Genomic DNA, 18,352 nt, shown 5'->3' with positions numbered 1-18,352 from the left:
AGTAGCAGTAAGTACACCTTAACACTTGGCACTGGCATCTCTGCCAGGGTCTGACCTTCCCATGCCTGGGCTTCTGCCTCTCCAGCTGCAAGTATGGTTGTCCCCTCTGAAGCCTGGGGGCCCTGAGTGGTTCCAGAGAAGTTGCTCTTCACTGCAGCTCTCAGGATAAGGAAGTTATTTTCCATGTGCCCAAAGCTCTCCTCGCCCCTTTCCCCTTTTAGACTAAGTATAGACTTTTATCAGACAGGAAAATTCTTTTATCTTCTAAAACATTGCTGCTTTCAGTTCTGCATAATTCTTTGAGGCAAGGAAATAGAGGGTCTTGCTCACTGGCTAGGAATAGAAAAGAGGAGGGAAAAATGTGGAGAACAAAATTAACTAAAAAAATTTATTTTCTATCATTTATTGTCATTGATAAGAGTATTTTGTTTACATAGCTTTAAAGAGAGCATTTACATTAAAACCCAGCATTAAACTTTACTTTATGGGAATGTGGATGGTTAAACATATGTGTGAGCCACTGAAAATTTACAGTTACTGAAAACTTAGAGATAGTATTTTCTTATGTGTATTTGTCCATAGTAGGGCAAAGATTTTAATCTACAATCTGTCTAGTAATCAGAGAGGTAGTGTTTAAGCAATGTGCTTCAAATAAAAATAATACCCTTGAATGTAATAATCAACTTCAAACGGGTTTTTTGTTTCTGTAATTTTACAGAGTGGGATTTTAAACCTAAAACCTATACGAGATCAGGGTACTTTGGAACATTTGTGTAAACTAATTCTGATTTTCAAACCCAGAGGCTTAAAATATAATGAAAACTAAAGATATTGCCAGAAAATGAACTATACTATATGGTTAGCTAGAGGCTAAATTTTTTTTCAACTGCTGCTGTTGAATTTATATCTGTTATTCTCTCACCATGATATCATGACATATATTGAAGAGTGGGTACTTTGAAAGTTGAAGTGGTATTATAATTATTACAATTAGCATAACACTTCATAAGTTACAAAATATAGTGAATGTATATATGCTTACACACCAATTCAAAAACTCATTCAATCCTTACAATACCCCTGGGAGACAGGTGCTACTGTTATGATACTTTTATTGAGATAGTAACTGAGGCTCAGAAGAATAAAGGCTCATAGCTGGAAATCAATGTCTTGGAAACTAGAGCTCAGGTTTTCTGATTGCAGATCTTAGTGTGCTTTTTTTTTATGCATAGACTAGATCCAGATGAGATCTGATCTGAGAGGCATAACTAGGTTTAGAACTAGTCATATCTCTGATTAAATAATCAAAAGTGATTTGCTAATGATGTATAACATACATAATGTACATTTAGATATCACATTTAAAAACTTAAAATATCTTTACTGCTTCAATCTTATTTTAGTCTTCCAAGAAACCTGAGTTAATAACTTCAACACCCAACTAACAGATGAATAAACAGAGGTCTAATGAAGTTATAGAACTCATCTAAAATTATTAAAAGATTCATTCTTTCTGATGTTCCAAGGTAACTCTTTCCACTGAAACCACTTCATCTGTAAATACTTATCAAGCCTAAAATTTACCAACAAGATCTGATTTAGCGACCTTTAATCATTTTAGGAATATAGAGCTGTTTAAACTTCTATGGGGGAAAATATGCATATGAGAAAGTAGATTTTTCTTTTATAAGGGAAAAAAACCCAAAACCCTGCCTATGTCTGCAATTTGTAATAATACAAAATTTGCCACACTGCTTTATGTGTACTGCTACTAACCTTTACCCTACTCATTGATTTAATCCTTTAGCCCAACATTTAGTCATAAAGCAAATTACGAAATAAACATTTGGTGCAAATGAGAACAGACATCATTTGTTTCCAAAGGTAAGTCTATTGACCTGCTTACAAATTACCCTCTGAGAAACATCATACATCAAGACTTTGACTGTTATCAACGTTATACTTCCAGAATTTTCTCTTTCTCAGACGGACTTGGCACAGAAAAACTGAGCATGTGCAGATGAGTCCCCAGGGCCTCATGAGCCACACAGCTGTGCAAAGCTCTTCTCTTGAAGTGAGTTGGGCTGAATTAGAAAGCTTTATTTAGGTCCTTCTATGAGATGATTCAGGAGGGAAGTAGTTTTCAGCCCAGTTACCACCAGCTGAGTTGGGAAATCTGTCTTGATACCTCCATCCTCTTTGGATATCTGAAGCTTAATGGAAATTGGGGAGGAGGGCTCTGATATTTAAAAAGCAAAATATTCAGCTAGGTCTCACACTAAGCTCTTAGGCACTTCTGATGGAAGAAAGTAACACCATTGCTCAGAGTGACACCAAAGATTCAATGTGAATCAAATGTGTTCTGATGATTCTGAAAGTCTGCTGGAAGCTTTAGACAACTTAGAAGCAAGTTAGCCATGTGACTAACCAGAGGTGACTTCAGAACTGCCAGTTTCCCAAACAGGGAAGCCTTCCAAAGAGCCATATGCCACTAGAAGTGTCTGTCACAATTTAGCATCTGAACATAATGCTTGCTTTCCAACTTAAAGAAATGGTAAAATGCTTTAGCTTCCTACTGGAATTCTCTCTGCATTCAATTAAATTATGTTATTTAGTGACCAGAGGGTACAATAACTAGTTATGGATATTAAAAAAAAATTATAAATCACTAGGAAACAGGATCCTAAACTTCAGAAGTACATAACCTTGTTGAAATATAGTAGTGTTACGGTATTTAACTGCTCTAAACCTTCCTAGTCCTTCAAGGTCTTAATTCCTGAATAATGAAACCCAGGCATAAGAATGGTACTAAACTATCATGTATACAGGTACGACATAAATATGTTTGTGCTCCCAGGGCTGTTTGCATGTTAACAGAGACCAAGAAACCTTAAGTCAAAATAATGACACTCTAGGGAATTACTTTCAGGCACCAGTGAACAGGAGAGAGAAGTATATTTCAGGGCGCTGGGCCCTGTTCAGCATCCCAGAAATCATATGACACGAACAGATGACTTACTCCAGCTATATGTAAATTTGGCCCCCGAATTGGGACTGTCATGGTCTGATTGCCTATAAAGCAATAATAATAATATGATAGAATATTTTAGAGCTGTACATTATTTGTTAATACATTATTTTATTTAATCTTCTTAACAACCTTGAGTTATGCAGAGCACTTCGTTTCTATCCACCCCTCCATTTTTTTTTAAAGGAAAAAGGCAGACTCAGGAGGTCTAGATTAATTTCTGATAAATGACAAGCCTTATGAATTAAAATGAACTTCTGGGCTGAAAAAGCTGAGCACTCATTGGTTATGGTAGTGTATCCCAGAGGTATGCTTGTCTATCATAAAAGGAATATTTTTATTGAGTGGAAAGTGAAAATGGTAGCCATTGCTACATTGGAAAATGATATGAGCATGAAATGTAGGGTAAAGCAAGTATAGAGAACAGAAAAAAAAAATTAAAGTGAAAGGAATTAATAAAACTAAAGGAAATAATGAAAGGAAAAATTAAACGAAAGGAAATAATAAAAAATGTCCCCAGCTATTCTAATGCATGTTTTTATTATTAGGAAAGGGGAGAAAATTGCTTGTGACCGTCATATTTAAAGATGTTTCCGGACCTACTCTCAGTGAGATATAGACTTTACATTGTGAAAATTGTCTTCCAAAACAACCAAAAAAAAAAAAAAAAAAAAAACCTCAAAAAAACCAAACCTCACATTCTTAACAAACATACCTAGTCAGCTGCTGCCAAATGGTGGCAGAGACAGACAGAGACATCCACAAAGCAATTTCTCCATGCATGCATAAAGTTGTTGCTTAAGGATCAAGCCTGTTGACTGGATTCCATTAATTCCATTTTATAATATACTCTATTGACTACCATTGAGATATATCCACTATGCAAATAAAATTGGGAGAAAAGAGGAACTTTCAGAATAGTTAGAAAAGTACTTGAAAGCAAGGATTAGGAATAGAATACTGAACAGGGTAAATAAAGAGTCGGAGTACTCAGAGGTCTTTCAGTACTTTCTGATATTTTACTTCCTAACTAGTTCTCTACCATATTCCTATGTACATATGGTAAATAATTTTCCATATTTGTAAATGTAAAATGTTAATAGATTAAGTCATATTTTTAAGCCTTGATAACACTATAATATTGTGGAGGAGAGATTAAAACATTGAGGTTTCCATTCCATTTTTCCAATGTGCTTTTAGGAAAGCTCAAATATGTAGCATCACTAGGAATCATGTCAATATGTTTCATGCAGATTGAACAAAATGTATCTAAACATGAGGAAAAAGATACATTAAGAAATTGTGTCACATTAGCTAAGATGATATCCTCCAATTTTTACCTCCATACATATCTAAGATTTGGGGTAAACTTTAGGCCTCCATTAAAGGATAACCTAATTGGTTAACACAATTATCGATGTAGCTCATGTTCTGTTGCTTATGCCAGACTCTTAAAGGAATAATGAGATTAGTTTAAGACAGGAATAAAAGGAGTTCTGAAGGTTAATGAAACCAAGGGTAGCAAAGAAGGAAGATGTCAGTTCTGGCACACCAGCTGCGTATTTCGAGTACAGGAGCATCTGTCTCCTGTCTGTAGGCCTATTACTATTAAATTTGGCAAAGCAACAGCACCTAATGGAGCTTTATTTTTGTTTTTCTCCAATAGAAGCGCGTTTCTTTGAAAAAAGTTGACAGAGGATTCTTAAGTTCATGGAAACCTCATACTTTAAAAACCTAGTTTCCTTTATACATCCTACCCTTAGCCCTTTTGTTTATTGCCTTCACCAAGTCTGACTACAAAATCTGAGTATGGATGTTTAGGGAAAACCCATTGAGAGTACCATCTATAAGGGACTACTCAAATAGAGAAGAAGTAGAAGCCCAGCATTAGCAGGCTATGAGATTCCTGAGGGCCGAGAAGGACAGCATAGCCAGAGGGAGAATCTCAATTAAAGTCAATGAGGAAACCAAATATCGCCACAGAGGAAGAACTGAGGATTGGGAACCAGGTACCTAAGCTTCCTTTACCAAATAGAAACATGCCCCCATCAACACTGGGACACAATCCTGTTCCCTTCAACACTGGTAATGGTGTGCTAGGACAGATCAGTTGTCTTTGCAATTAATCCCCTCTGTTACTGACTTGCTGAGTAAAAATTCCAATATACTCTGTGTACTGCTTAAATTAAGCACTGTCTTTGTAACAGATAAATCCTGAAATGTTAGAGGCTTAAGCTAATAGCTATGGTGGAATTGGCTATCTGTCCAGCAAAAATGTTGACTCTCTTTCCTTGGAGTAGAGTTTTTGCTGGGAAGCAACTGTCCAGTTGAGAGCTTGATTTTACAGCCCCATGGAATCAAGGGAAGGGGGCATCTGACTAAGTTTGGACCAATCCTGGTAGAAGTGACCTATCTCACTTCTGGGCATATTCCCTAGTTAGGGGACCACCTCACATATGCAATATACTCTCTAACTTCCCTTCTCAACAACTTGTCAAGGTTAGGGAAAATGGAAACTATGTATAGAAGATGGCAAACTTCTTTCAGCTGAATTTCTAAGTGGAGTAGCCACCTGCAACATTTGAGGTTTATGAAATTTGCAAACTGACCAATTCTTGATCTCTCTCATTGATCTAATGCCTGCTAAATTGTCTATTCTATTTTCATCCTCCTTCCTAAGAGCTACAGACAAGGGATTGGCTGGCTGCTTTCCAAATTATTATGTGTGACAGTTTGACTCAATGCTTTGTCACTGCCTAACATGGATCAACAGCTTTCCAAACACCAATGTCAGTTTCCTTGTTACCCAATACCCAGCTACTAAGCCAGTGCCACTTGCTTTAGTTTTTGGGCTTTTTAAATGATACCACACCACTTCTGACACCAGTTTCTTTATCAGTATAAACACTAGAAGTGGAGTCTTAGGGTTAACACAGTAACACAGTATCTCACTCAAATAAATGCCAAATGACAGCAGAGAAAGCGAGAGTTCTATTTGACACACTCATTCAAGGACCCAGGCTGACAAAGGTTTTGCTATCTTCATGTGGTTTCCAGGTCACCTTGGGAATCAACATTTAAGCCCAGACATGGTGAGTGGTAAGCTAGTGCATGTGGAGGGTATATGGAATGTTTCAAGGGCCAGGCCTGAAAGTACCACATTACCAGCCCTACCTAGATGCAAGGGACACGTGTAGAAGAGAAGTCTTGGAAACAGTTCCTGGCTGGGCAGCAACTGCTCAAACACCACTACACCATAGTCAAGACCTAGTCATCCCTGCCATATTTTATGGCTATCCCAATACAAACATCAATAACAACAGCAAAACCACAATAATCAGAATAATAAAAGTAACCACTTACTGAACATCTACATGCTAGCCTTTTATAAAGATCTATTTTAATCCTCACATGTATCTTTTAACATAGCTAATATTACCAATTAAAAAAAAAAAAAAAGAAAAGCAAAAAAGAAACTGAGGGGGCTTTGCAATTTGGCCAAGCTTCTACTGTGATACTATCAAACTCACATTTTAAACTCAGCTTTTCTTAGGCCAAAATGTGTGATCTTTCTGCATTATACCTGCCTGTACCTTATCTAACAATAATTTAGAAGCTCTGGTTAATAGGATGGTCAGAACTGAAAATAGAAATAATAAGTATAACTTTTAGAAATTAAAAGGCAAGAGTGTTTTATTTTTCATGTGATGTGCATATGCCTAAAATATTCAGTAGAAAAATGTCATAAACAAATTCGACAGCTTTCCTATATATTAGAAAAAATTGCTATTTTAGTGATTAGAATTTAAATGAAAATATTTTGTAAGGCAGTTCTTTCACCCTGACTATTTTTAGAAAGCTATTCTAAGCCAAAAAAAAAAAAAAAAATTAAGTATAGAAAAGGTGTTAATTACATGATGTTTTCTAGCTTTATTTATACAAATGAAAGACAGGAGGTAACATAAATATTTAGTAATACCAGATACATAAACATCCTCTTGATGTAATCTCACACAACTCTAAAACTTGATCATATTCATTGAAAATACTATAATATATAAAATGCATATGTTATAACAAATTTTAAAAAGTATACTAGTATCCTCTTTATATAACATTAATCAAAACAAAGCATAATGTATAGAAAACCAGGATACACACCAAGAATTAATTGTGGCTATTTTTATGTGAAGGGAAATTGATTGCTTTTTTCTTTATTTCTTTAATTGGGTATTTTTTTTTCTCACAAATCTCTTGCATGGATGAATTTTGTAGTGGAAAATATCTGACCTTTTATTTCAATGAGTGTGGCAGGGAATTATATTTGTAAAAGTAAGAGTGATTAGTGCAATTATCATCTGCAATCAGCACTCTGGGTATAACACCTTCCGTGACCTACTCAGTAAATGCACAATCATAAATGTCTATGATATGCTAAGTAGCTCCTTAAACCCTATCAAAGTATGTAGCCCTAAATACTTCACTTTAAACTAGTTCTGTTACTTTTTCTTATATAGAAAATTAAAGTTCTGAACTCTTAAAATATTATAGTTGTACATCATGTGTACATTCATCATCCGTATCATTGTCATCATGTAGATATTTAACATAGATACTCAGAAGATCTATTTATGTTGTTCCAGACAAGCCCCCTAACTAATCCAAAGACTTCTGATATGCTTTATATTTGATGAACTATTGTAGATAACTTTTGCCGAGCAGTCTCATCTAAATCTTCTTTGACCAATTTATTCTAAAGGGAGGACAGAATTACATATTTTTATAGCAAAATATGTGCCTAATTGAAGGACTGCAACACAATTATTCATTTTAAGAATCCTTATCCCATGAACCACTATGCATTTATATCTGATTTTGATACTTTATAACTTAATTACCTCCTCCATACTGGAGAAAGCCTTGGTAAGAGAAACTAATTTCAAAGTGCTATGAGATCCTGACCATTTGTCCCCAATATTTTCTATTTCCACCATCTCTTTAAATAAATTATTATAGATCAAGTTCCTAATTCACAACTTGTTTTAGTCAAACTCTTTTTTTCAATCCTGATATCATCATCAAAAGAACAAGTCAGATCCTCTTTAGCAAAGGAACTAAATTTTTATTTGGCATATCAAAAACTGAACTATGATTCTCCCTATTGTCAATGTACAATGGTTCAATTCACTGCTCCACTAAAAATTCATATTTATTTGTGTTTTTTCTCGAACCCGAACATCTCATGTGTCAATCCCTTCCGGAAATCTTCCCTGACCCTGTAGGCTGAGTCAGCTGCCCCTTCTCAGGGTTCTAGTGATGCCCATGCTTCTGCCAGTAGTGCGGAAGCTCCATTACTTTAAATAAATTGTAAATTAATATATGACTAAAATGCAGGTCGCTCAACATGGCTTCTACCTAAACCATTTATTGACTCAGACATAAGTCACATAGGAAGGAAAATGGCCATTACATTAGATTCATGAAAATCCTAGCATCTAAGATCATGTCTATCTATATGATCCTCTGAAAAGTGTTACTGTGACTAAGACCACATAACCAATTTGTAGTGTCTGTACTCATCGAGAAATCAATCAGTCCCAAGGCCTCTAAGCTTTAAATGTCTAGTACCCAATAATGTACTCCCATTATTTCCTATCAGGCTTGTCAAACATGACTAAATCACCTCTACTCACAAAGCTCTTTAGTCCTAAACTCAGGCCATAGGAATTATACATGTGAAATAGACAAACTGTAGAGTCACGGAACATGAGACAACTGCCACATCTGTGGGAATGAGAGCGGTTAAGACTCAAAGATGATCTTGATTGGTCCTTTTGTTCTTTGCTGATTTGAAGCATCTTGAGGTCTCTAGTCTTCTCCTTTCCCTGTTCAGGGGAGGAGATGGAGAGGAATAGGGGGAAGGGACCTCAAATTAAGCTAAAGGCTGGCTTCAGGTCCATGAAAGAGAGGTCTTCCACAGGAGCAATGGCCAATGAGAAGAGGTTGGATAAATATCATCTGATCAGACTCTTGCGTTCTCTAAAATGTTAACAATGTAATGACTACAATCAAAGGGTGTATTCTCAGGGCTTGTTTACCAAAATTATCGATGAACTAACCTTGGAAGTACTCCATTTTGGCACAAAAGGGGTGTGATTCCTTTAACATGAAGTATATCAGAGAAGACAGGACCCACTGAGTCATCCAGACACTCTGAGGAGCCTTTCAATGTGCCCTAATGCTTCTTTCTCTGGCAGCTAGCCAGAGCACTGCATTTTCTGTCAGAATCTCTAACCCACTTAGCACTCTGTTTCTGGGCCTGGCCTTTTGTTTGTTTGCCTTAAGCCCGGACTTGATTTAGTTAGACAAGCAGCCCCAGCCAGATCTTGTCATTCAGTATCACTTCCTGACTCTTTTTATTTTATTAATGTCATTAATCTGTTCCTGACACCCTGGAAAGAGTTTGTCAATGCTCATCTTCTGCATACATAAACACTTAAAATTCCAAGATAAATTTAAAACAGTTCAGGTTGGATTTCACAATATTTAAATATATTTAATGCTCACATGACAAGCTTGCAATTTAAAAGAAATGTATGGAGAGCCTTTTTCTAAGGCAAAGAAGCCTGAAAGAAAACTGGGAGTCATGTGTATTTGAATAAGGATTGCCCTTGGAGTTAGGAGAGTCAGATCTGGGTCCCAGCTCTCACAAAAGCTTATTGTGTCATCTCAGGCAAGTTAAATCATCTAACCTTTCAACTTGAATTTCTTGTCTTTCCAACTGGAGTGTTTGGACCAAGTAATCGCCATGTTCTGATCAACTTTAAAATTTTACTAAATTATGTTATACCACCACCTGAATTATGAGCATCCAGACTTTACATAACTTAAAAACACAAATGACCCATGACACACAGAAGACTGCAGTTCTACCTGTGAACTACACCTCTCTCCACACATGTCACCCACCCAAAAGTTGAAGGCTCTTGCTCTGAACAGAGACAATTGTAACTCACATGAAATGAGACACTGGTTAATTTTCCAATCTTATGCTTTTACACACATTAATTCCTTACCTTCAAACGGTTGGATAATTGTTGCTTTTTTTTTTAACAGAGTTGTTACAAAGATGCAATAAGATAATACATATTCTGGTGCTAGTATATCTGTAGAGAGAATAGAATGAGTTTGATTTTTGACATCTAGATGGAAATAAAATTGCCTATTGGCCATTGACTATTATGCTTCAAGACATTGAGCTAGGTGTGAAATTGGTATTAGTCAAATAATTTGTCTGTTTATCTTCTTCATTCCCCTCCCCCCACTATTCTCCACCATCCCTAGTGAGGCTTGAAATTTATCTGTAGCAGATCTCATGCTCATAATTGAATTCACTGTAGTATCTACAGCGTTTGCACCATATTTAGCACATTGTAGGGCTTCATGTTTGACGGAAGTCACGGGAGTTTGGCAATACCCAGGGAGGAATGGGTTAAGAAGAAAAATTCTGGGGGCAGTTAGAAGGCTATTATAGTAATACAATAGAAATGTTTATGACTTAGAAAATATTATTAGCAGTGAGGCTAGAGTGAGGTGGATGCAATTGAGAGACATTTGCAAGGTAGAATCATCAGTACTAGGAGATTAAGTGGATGTGAGTAGAAGAGAGAGAAGAGTCTGCCAGGTTTTTAGCTTGAATTGGGTAGAAGATGGTGTCATTTACAGAGTGAGTAGAGGTTTTTTACATATTAAATCTGAGATGACTGTGAGCTATCCAAATGTCAAACAGATGGTTGGATATGCGAATCTTGAAATCAGAAGCAATGTGAGAGCTCTAGAAATACAGCACTCAGATTATAAGTGAAGTTCTGGAAGTGCATAGCATTCCATAGGCATTCCATAGGTATAGAATAAGAAGAGAATCTAGAAAAGGCTCCTGATATTTTCAAACATTTAATAGTAGCGTTCAGAAGGAAGAACTGATAATGAGACCAAGGAATAGATGACAGAGATATTGGAACAAAATCTGGAGAGGTGGTGTCATGAAAGCAAGGGCAGAACATATTACTAATAAAAAGGAGTGATCAGCTGTATCAAATAAAACTGAGTTCTGAAGTGATGAGTCCTTGGAGATATCCATTTGACTGAGTAACATGGAGCCCATTGGTGAACTCGGTAAGAGCAGTTCCAGTGGAATAGAAAGAGGGGAAGCTGAATTGAAACCTATAGAGAAGTGAATGAAGGATGAAGATGCTGAGACACTTAGCATAAACAACTTTTTGGTTATTGCTAAGTTTGACTGTTAATGAAAAAAAAAAACAGAGTAGTGAGGAGAAAAGACCATGGTGATAAGTGAGGGATAGTTTTTGTCTGTTTATTTGTTTTTAAATATAGGCAAAATGTGATCATGTTAAAATGATAATTGGAAGGAGCTGATAGAAAGGTCAGGTTTGAAAATATGGGAAGCGGTAAGTGAAACAACACAGATTTTTTTAATTGAAGCATAGTTGATTTACAATGTTGTGCCAGTCTCTGCTGTACAGCAAAGTGACTCAGTTATACACATATAGACATTCTTTTTTTATATTCTTTTCCATTATGGTTTACCACAGGATAGTGAATATAGTTCCCTGTGTTATACATTAAGACCTTGTTGTTTATCCATTCTAAATGTAATAGTTTGCATCTACTAACCCCAAATTCCCAGTCCATCCCTCTCCCTTCCCCTCTCCCCTCCCCTCTCCCCCTTGGCAATCACAAGTCTGTTTTCTATGTCTGTGAATCTGTTTCAGATTTGTAGATAGGTTCATTTGTGCTGAATTTTAGATTTTACATATAAGTGATATCATATGGTATTTGTCTTTCTCTTTCTGACTTACTTTACTTAGTATGATAATCTCTAGTTGCATCCATGTTGCTGCAAGTAGCATTATTTTGTTCTTTTTTATGGCTGAGTAGTTTCCATTGTATATATGTATCACATCTTCTTTATCCATTCATCTGTTGATGGACATTTAGGTTGGAAACAACAAAGTTTTTGAGAGGACAAACAGATGGGATTCCAAACACAGGTAGAGGAGTTATTTCTTCCATTGTAAGTAGAAAGAAAGAAAAAAACTGTAGTTAAAGATAAAGGAAGGGTTAGTAAATACAAATCAAGGTGGTACCCAATCAGTGGCATCAGTTGAGGGTGAGAAGGAGAATTCAGAGATTTGAGGAGAGTAGAGAAGTACAGAGTATTCACTGGACAGAATAAGAATGTTGTAGAAGAAGAAGAAAAACCAAAGACATTCCATGAAGAAAAAGGAAAAAGGAAACATCAGAAAAAGTAAGAGTGGAAGCAAGGGAAAGGAATCATTAAAGAAAATAGACATGGTCGTTGGGCAGAAGCCACTGCCTCTCATTCCATTTCCCCACATGTTGCATCATTAACAGATCATTGCATTCCAGTTTTTCACTGTTCCCCATCACCCCATCTCTTCTAACTTTTCCAGTTAGCTCCAGAAGATACTTTACTATTTCTTGTTGGCTTGGATGGTTTCTCCTTTCTTTGTTCAATTCATAAGCCTAAGTTTTACTGTAGTTATGGTTTGTAAACTGTAGTGTCATGCTGGTAAAAATACCTTCTTCAGGGAACAGGGCAATCATATTTTGAAACGAAATAGGCATAATAAATCATGGCTGACCACCAGTTCCAAGCAAATTATAGATTCAATTCCCCCATCTATCTCATTAGCCTCTTTAACTTGATTCTACTTTAGTTTAAGCTCCAATGAGTCAGAATGTTAAAACATTTTCAATATTTGTATCATTTTCTTATATATTTGGAGATTAACTCCCTTATCAGATTTATGGTTTGTAAATATTTTCTCTCATTCTGTACATATTAGCATTCTCAAGTTCATTGTAGCACTATTCACAATAGCCAAGATCTAGCAACAACCTAGATGTCCATTGATGGATGAATGGATAAGGAAAATGTGGTATATACATACAATGGAATACCATCCAGCCTTTAAAAAGAGCGAAATTTTGTAATATGCAACAACATGGATGAATCTTTTTTTTTAATTCATTTTTTAAAGTTAATTTTTATTGGAGTATAGTTGCTTTACAATATTGTGTTAGTTTTTACTGTACAGCAAAGTGAATCAGATATACGTGTACATATATCGCCTCTTTTTTTGGATTTCCTTCCCATTTAGGTCACAACAGAGCATTGAGGAGATTTCCCTGAGCTATACAGTAAGTTCTCATTAGTTATCTATTTTTTTAATATAAATTTATTTACTTATGGCTGCATTGGGTCTTTGTTGCTGCGCACAGGCTTTCTCTAGTTGCGGCAAGCGGGGGCTACTCTTCCTTGCGGTGCGTGGGCTTCTCATTGTGGTGGCTTCTCTTGTTGCAGAGCGTGGGCTCTAGGCGCGTGGGCTTCAGTACTTGTGGCATGTGGGCTCAGTACTTGTGGCTTGCAGGCTCTAGAGTGCAGGCTCAGTAGTTGTGGGTCACGGGCTTAGTTGCTCCGCGGCATGTGGAATCTTCCCGGACCAGGGCTCGAACCCGTGTCCCCTGCATTGGCAGGAGGATTCTTAACCACTGCGCCACCAGGGAAGTCCCTAGTTATATATTTTATACATGGTATCAATAGTGTATATATGTTAGTCCCAGTATCTTGAGGACATTAGGCTAAGGGAAATAAGCCAGTCATAGTAAGACAAATACTGTGTGATTCCACTTAAATGAGGTATCTAAAATAGTCAAATTAATAGAACCAAAGACTAGAATGGTGATTGCCAGGAGCTAGGGGTAGGGGGAAATGATGAGTTACCAATCGATGGGCATATAGTTTTAGTTCAACCAGATGAATATGCTCTAAGGATCTGCTGTACAATATTGTACCTATAATCCACAATAATATATTGTACACTTAAGAATTTGTTAAGAGGTTAGATCTCATGTTAAGTATTCCTAATATGACTAAATTCTAACAGTAAAATAAAACTTTAAAATATTTATACTATTTTCATATTAACAGTATTATAAATAATTTGCATAGTACAGAAAACCATAAAGAAGAAAATAAAAATCACTCATCCCATCACTCTGAGATAATCCCAAATTACTTGATACTTAACCTACTGGTTCTTTATGGCATGCATACCCTTTATACTTTAAATAACACAATCCTAACAATATGGTTTTATTTTTTCTTAAAAATAACACGTTACTACAGCTATATTTGGCATGAAATTAATCAATGTAAGTATGTTACATGTGTTTTAGGCACTGTAGATACAAAGGCTGTCAAGACACAAACACCAGTAATGTCCAAATTGATAACGTATGAATAAAATATAATAAAAGAGGTATGAATAAAATAGTGGAAAAGCAAATCATTAATTCAAAAAAAGCATCACAGAGGGGGGAAGTACCCTTCTGAGATCTTTATAAGAATTAACAATCCTATGAAAGAAGCATAATTATTTCCTTAATTTTATACATAAGAAAACTGAGATGTAGATTTCAAACGAAGTCACACCGCTAACATGTGATGTGGCCAGCATTTAAACACTGGTGGTCTAACGGCAGAGCCCATGCTCGTTTAATCACCAGGTGATGCTTTTCTTTTCACCAGCAGGACTTTATTTAGCAGAAGGTAGGTACAAAAGCAAGACAATAAAAGTCCATGATCTACTCCAGGAAGAGCCAAATGTTTTCTCCAGTAGTAGTAGAGGGTCAGTGTAAGGTAATGGAAGAGATGAGACTGGAAAAGTGGTTGCTGATAGATTATAAAAAGCATTTAATGCCGTGGTAAGGAATTTGGACTTTATTCTGTAAGCAATATAGGAGGCACTGAAGGATTTTAAGCAGAGGAAGACATGTTTCTGCGTGGACTTCCAATTTATAATATTGGTATCACCAGTCTTAAAGTTAGAAATCACTTTTTAATTGTTTTCTTCACATCATTATATTTTAACTTTGCCCCTCTAAGTTATCAACAAGAACATTAACAGTAATAATAACTTAGATGGAGCAAGAAAATCTGAACCTAACTCCATGGGGAAGTTGGGAAATGTTAGGATGGGTACTATGCACCTTTGTCTAGATATAAATGGTTTCAGAGCTTTTGCCACTGATGGCAGAACCATCTTCTTCCTGTTTCTTGTGTTGCCCAGGTAGCCTTGGTCTTACTGTAGAAGCTGAAGAAGGCACAGGTCAATGAGCCATTAGCTTTAAAGATTAAGATGATAGAGCTGATTAAGTAAAGGAGTGTACATGTACTATTGGAGAGAATAGTTCTGATGAGGGGATATCTTCTGGTTACTCTGCTACAGTCAATTTTACTGCTTTATGACTCCAACAAATGCATTCTTTAACTTCATCTTCACTCCTTGAGGAAAACACAATGATTTTACTAGAAAATATAATATTTCAAATCAAGGATATAATTTAAGATGTCATTTCCCAAACCTGAAACATTTTACTTATCCACTTGGAAATCTGTCTTTTGGTTTTCTGTGATATTAAATATCATATAGAAGAAGCATTTTGGAGATTTAACAGTCTTACTTATTTTAAACCAACATTTGCAGTTTCTACCTAACCCTCTTCAAAAAACCAACCAAACAAACAAAAAACCCCAACTTTTTCTAGAGCTATTAATTGTTAAAAAGACTTGGTTGAAGTTTCAGATCTTGATTTTTTTTTTTCTCCTTTCCTCTTTCTAAGTAGGAGTGCCAGAGAAGACCAAAATGACAAAAAGATGTGAAAAAAGGCATAAAGGATAGAGCTGAATCATTTTCAAAACACTGATAATAGGATTTGTTCATGCTCTATTTTAACAGGTACACATTGAAAGGACAGATCATGTTTTCTTATCTGGCAAATTAGACCATTTCCTTTCTTAGTTAACTGTAAACAGCCAGCCAAACTTTATAAGCTTCCTTTGATTTTGCAACTGAAAGCTGTAGAGCTATGGACACTGTTATCCTGCTTCCTAGAGACCAAAGGTAATTAGTCATGGGTTGCCAAAAATCCAGTCTCACAAGCAGAATATTAAATTAAGATGAATAAGTATGCCCGCACAGTTAGGAAACTTAAGCAGCAGAACAAATAAAAAGGGAAAGAAGTTTTGCTCTACTGGGTAGATTAACAGCTAAAATTGAAGCTTGAATTCTAGGGCTGAGCTCTGCCACTTCCTTCTTATCTGTTTATGAGAAACTGTTTAACCAGAAAAGCCCCTAGGCAAACATCTCACGTTATTTATCTCTCCATTTTATCCCTCTCCTGCCTCTCTGTTCTACACATCACTGGCTAACTCCATCACTCGCTGCCTCTTTTTTAATCTAATTCACACAAAGGTAAAAGTGAGTTGATGTTGGTGGATGATGTCTGGAACAAGCAAAGCTTATCCCAAAGGAACAAGGCTCTAATAATGAACTTCAGGTAGTACAGCATCTGGATACTGTTCTGAGGCAGATGAGTCCAGGGCGGTTCTCCCAGGTCTCAGGAATTGCTCATTACACAGCATGACTTTGCTCTTCTGAGTACCGTCACTGGATCTAGACTGCTTGGAATGGAATCCCAAGTTCACTGCATGCACACACTTGGTAGCAGCTATGGAAATGTACTTGGGCACAGTACTTCTTCCCTTTGGTTTTAGCGTCCTTATCTCTACGGCTGAAAGAGTAATAATGCCTATCTTATAGCACTGTTGGGGGATTAAAGGAGTTTCTAACATGTAAAGTGCTTAAAACTATTTTGGCCACAGCAGGTACCCAATAATTGTTAGCTGTTTATTTATTTATACATTTCCTCAGATTTTCTTAAGGAAAAAGAAAGATGGCTGACATTAATTTTGGTATCCTTTCCCAAGACATTATTATTATGAAGGAAGAACATATGGTAACACTTTGACTTATGATTTATGGGTTCAAATATTTGCAATCCCCTTTGCCAAACTTACTATTTTTACTGAGTGCCTCCTCTTAAAAAGATGGTGGTAGAGGTAAGAGAGATGCTGTGTCATGATACAGTAGAAAATGACTTGGACTTAGACTTATTTTAAAGCCTTGCTCTGCCATTTAAAATCTAGGTAGTTTATTAAGTTTCTCTGTTAGTCCTCTGTGAAATGGAGGTAGCAGATGCCCAGTTTGTTGGGTCATGGTGGTATATGGAAGATAAAACTTATCCATAGAACCAAATAGAATATTAAAGAAGGAGGCTTTTGGAAGGATATAGGGTCAGCCATGGTAAAAATTATATATTTCCATTTCTACTTTCTGCTAGATAACAGTTCCTACCAAGTGATCCATTAAGTGTTGACCTGGACTGAATGGGTACTCCTTTCATAATGTCCCTTGGGAAGGCTAATCAGCCAATGTGCAGCATTGAGTAACTTTTTCTTCATGCTTCTCCTTTGGCTTTTATAGCAACTTTTCTGATCTTCCTCTGACTTTACTGGCTGCTCTTTCTAGGATGGTTATTGTGGGCTTATCTCTTTTTAACCATTTAAAAGTCCAAGTTATTCAGTGTTGTTTTCTTGTCCCACTGCTGTTCATACCCTCTATCCCCCTCGGATGATCTCAGTAGCTTCAACTACCATTAACAGGCAGGTTATTCCCAACACAAACCAATCTCCAGGTCAGCTTTCTCTCCTATACTTTGGACTAACCAGCTACTTGATGCAAACCTCCATGGGATATTCCACAATCATCTGGAACTCAATAGCCCAGCACTGAACTGAACACCTTCCCCAGATTTCAAAAAAAATGGTTTTTTACATTCTGTCTTAGAAAGTGGCACTGTTATCCACTCGTCATTCAAGCCAGAAACATAGGGAACATCTTAGAAAATTGCTTTGTAACCTCCATTATCACCCTTTACACATTCTCCTTCCTTAATATTTCTCACAGCTCCAATCCACTGCCCTGTTTTAATTTAGTCCCTCATGGCTTCTTGAACTGTGTGAGTTCACAGCCTTAAAGTGGTCCCCCTATGTTCAATATCTCTTCCTCAAGTCTTCCTCACATTGTGACCATAGTGATGTCTCATAAGGCAAGACTGACCTTGTCTTTCTCCTGCTTAAAAAGTGTAATGGCCTCCCCCCCAACACACATAATTGTAATGGCCACCATAGCTTTTATGACGAAACTTAAAATATTTATAGGCTAGTGCATAGGTGTTTCACACTCTTGCCCTTGCCTCTTTCCAGTCTCAGCACTGGAATGTGCGTGCAGTATCCATATTTATCAGCCTGAGGTCACAGGACAGTTTCTGATAGCGATACAAGGAACAGCAGTCAGATTCAGGCAGTGCAAAGAA

At 36.6% G+C, this 18,352-nt stretch overlaps 1 protein-coding gene across 6 annotated transcripts in view; it reads left to right on the top strand.

Annotated features, from left to right (window-relative positions):
• The window catches only part of SYT1 (synaptotagmin 1), a 1,216,262-nt gene that overhangs the window by 468,478 nt on the left and 729,432 nt on the right, over positions 1–18,352 (top strand). For 3 of the 6 annotated variants that reach the window (XM_061204228.1, XM_061204231.1, XM_061204229.1), the window contains exon 4: positions 13,234–13,273. The exons of the other annotated variants lie outside the window; for them this stretch is intronic. The gene's annotated coding sequence lies outside the window, so the exon portion shown is untranslated. The remainder of the gene's footprint in view (positions 1–13,233; positions 13,274–18,352) is intronic. 6 annotated transcript variants of the gene reach the window in all.

This window comes from Eubalaena glacialis, chromosome 11 (genome assembly GCF_028564815.1).
Source record: "Eubalaena glacialis isolate mEubGla1 chromosome 11, mEubGla1.1.hap2.+ XY, whole genome shotgun sequence".
NCBI lineage: Eukaryota > Metazoa > Chordata > Mammalia > Artiodactyla > Balaenidae > Eubalaena > Eubalaena glacialis.
The sequence above is the reverse complement of the archived record's forward strand: the minus strand, read 5'-3'. Positions and strand labels throughout refer to the sequence as shown.